The sequence below is a fragment of the Bidens hawaiensis genome, unplaced genomic scaffold, assembly GCF_021521415.1.
Source record: "Bidens hawaiensis isolate Kalapana, Puna unplaced genomic scaffold, B.hawaiensis_p1.1 tig00043428_1, whole genome shotgun sequence".
In the NCBI taxonomy this organism is placed as follows: domain Eukaryota; kingdom Viridiplantae; phylum Streptophyta; class Magnoliopsida; order Asterales; family Asteraceae; genus Bidens; species Bidens hawaiensis.
This window is the reverse complement of record NW_027497689.1, coordinates 128607-131787: the sequence shown is the minus strand read 5'-3', so window position 1 is coordinate 131787 and position 3181 is coordinate 128607. Positions and strand designations below refer to the sequence as shown.

General features: G+C 32.4%; 1 long non-coding RNA gene across 1 annotated transcript; it reads left to right on the top strand.

Moving 5' to 3' along the window:
* The first annotated feature begins 1142 nt into the window (after positions 1 to 1142).
* LOC143594263 (uncharacterized) lies at positions 1143 to 2153 on the top strand. Its single transcript, XR_013146308.1, has 3 exons — positions 1143 to 1236; positions 1336 to 1428; positions 2064 to 2153. It is a non-coding gene; the product is annotated as an uncharacterized LOC143594263 (long non-coding RNA).
* Positions 2154 to 3181: the final 1028 nt, after the last annotated feature.

Sequence of the window (3181 nt, the reverse complement as noted above, 5' to 3'; positions counted from 1 at the left end):
TAAGCTCAAAACGTTCGATACTAGTTTTAAGGGTTCATTTAATCGAGCCGCATAGGTTTATGGGTTCATTAGCTTCATTTTAGCATCAAGTTTACAACTTTATGTTTCAAGACTTAACGTTTATAAAAACGTAAACTTTAAAGGGTCAAGAACATACCTTTAGTGCTCGTTTGGATCTCGTTTAACTTGTTTACGCACTCTAGATCTTGAATATAGCTCGTGTAATAAAGATTTAATACCAACTAACATTCGTTTGGCCTCAAGTCCCTCTCGTCTCTCTCGGCCACGTATATGGTGGTGTGTGGTGTGTGTGTTTTGAGTGTGTAGAGAATAAGGTGGAAAGTATGAGGATTTAGGGTTTTAGGGTGGTTTAAGGGGTATTTATATCCCCTTAAAGCCCATGGACCTAAGGCCCATTACCCTTTAATCCTTTTTAATTATTCATGTCCATCATTCTCCTTTATTTAACACTAACTAATTATTTAACAAACGACAATTTAACGCAACTCTCTTTATTTAATATTAGAATATTTAGGAAGTTAGTTGGGAGGTCCTGTTTATTTAGGTGGATGTACCCTATTGAAAGGTAAATAACATTTCTATAAAACTTTTCCATTATTTGCTAGTTTTTAATTTTTAAATTATGAGTGACTTGTATGACTCGAACAGGGAACTTCTAAAACTCAAGTCATATGTACATAATAGAGCTCATCCTGAAGGATCAATTTCTGAAGGTTATATAGCTGAGGAAAGTATAACATTTTGCTCGAGATATCTATCGAAAGTAGAAACCGTCTTCTCTAGAGCAATTAGGAATGATGACGAGGGTCACCAAAATCACATTGAAGAATCCAACAATCTTTGCCCGTAAATTGCCTTTGAAAGTATTCGTTAAAAAAAGAAAGAGATATTCAAATTCAAAGAATGATGAGAAGTCTCTCACTCAAGCACATCTTTATGTATTATTTAATGTTGAGTCAATTACACCTTTTCGAGAGTAAGATAATCTACGTTTGTTATTAGATACTCTTGCTCTTCATTTATCTATGATTAAGAAATGGATCTTCTGTAGCATGGGGAAAAATGGAGAACGTGAAAGGTTCATTGAAGACACGCACATATGATTCAAGCAAATCTGTTGATGAAATTGTGGCGCAACAAACCAAGGATGACAATAGATTGGATCCAACTCAATTTAAAAAAATTGTTACTCGTTGGTTCACTCCGGAATTTCAAGTAACAATGATCTATAACTTTGATTTCTTATACAATATATATAATTATGGAACTATATTAAATAAATCTAATCATGTATTAATTAACTATTTACCATAGAGTACATGTGATGCTAAAAGATCGAGCCGCTCAAAGATAAATGAGCCTCATGTTACCGGGACAAAATCGTTTGCTAGACTTTCTCATGAAGAGGTATTATTTTAGCTATTTTGAATTAAATTGTCTTCTTTTTGTTTCTTGTCCTTACTAAACATCAAACACAATTGGGGGCCATGAATAATAATGGTGTGCACCCAAATCGAGGAGAACTATATATAAAAACTCACACTCGTAAAGATGGAACAATTGTTGATGCGGAAGCCGCTAAAGTTGTGGTAATGTATATTTATGTAGGGATGAGCTTGATAATTGGTACTGATACCGAATCAGCCGAATTTCTTGGTTCGGTACCGATATCGAATTCTAAACATCCCAAAATTGTAATCATGAAAAAAAACAGAAAATAAGATAAAAATCTAAATAAATGGTAATGATTTTATTGCGTTTTATAAATCTAAATGGTACTGATTTCATTGCAAAACAATGAAATAATAAAATTAATGAAATTAGAGTTGGCAAGCAATCCATTCAAGAACCGAATACAAGAACCAACCATATTCAACAATAATAATAATAATAATAATAATAATAATAATAATAAATATAGAAAATTGACAAAAAGAAAGTAACAGTGATCAATCTTCTGACATTAAAAAACCATCAATTTATTAATACTGTGTGTGCTTAGGTCTTTTTAAAATTACTTACCTTTATTATTTTGTATTTAGGCTTCATTAAAAGCTATTGCAAGTGACTCTACAAGTAAATCCGGAGATCCATGTGATTTTTCAAATGATGACTACTCAAAAGTAAAAGGCCCGGAAAAAAGGGAATACGTTCGATTAGTTGGAAGGATGCCGACAGGAAAAAGTAAAGGTGATTCTTCAACAAATTCACATAAAGTTGAATCACTAATGAGCGTTGTCAATGTTATGTTGATCATTATTCAAGAACATATTCCCAATGCAAACTTGTCTTCGGTTCTTAGCGATATAAACACAGAGCTACTCACATTTATAAACTATTGTTTATTATTTTTATTGTTACATATCTATATATTGACATTTTTCTCTCATTTATATGTTTTAGGTACCGAGTACAATTTCTTCGGTTAACCAAGTATCATCTTCACAAAATAATAATGATAATTTGTTTTATGTGATTTGTTTGTAACTCGAGGTGTGTAAGGCCCCGTTACCGGTGCCCTACATTTGGTGTTGGATTTACTCATAAACGCAGTTCTAAACATCAGAGTTAATTAAAACTTCACGCGGAATAAAAACTTCAACCATAAAACATTACATAACTTTCAAATCTTGTCTTATCAAACATTCGTAGTCATTTAAAAACAAAACATAGTCTTTAAAACATCATAACATTTCCTTGAGACGCCAGTGTCTTCAATTCGATGCCATGTGTCCTCATCAATCGAACTGCCTCATTCTACTCACCTGCGTGCATACTAAAAGTCAGCTACGCTGAGTGAGTTCTAGCTAATCACACATAATACAATACATACACTTACCTGCAATCATGCATCCGAAGATACATAATAATTACTTTACTAACTTACTTTCATTACGTAAACTCATATATACATTCATACTTTATTACTTTTCATACTTTATAATTACTGTCTATTCTATCTCAGATATTATTAGGGTCTAGTCCCTCTTTCCTTTGTCTATCTCAGATATTTTAGGGTCTGATCCCTTTCTTGTCTATCTCAGATATTATTAGGGTATGGTCCCTTTTAACTTCTCTATCTCAGATATTATTAGGGTTTGGTCCATTTCTTCTCTATCTCATATATTTCGACACTGAAAACCTTTTTACAAAACTACTA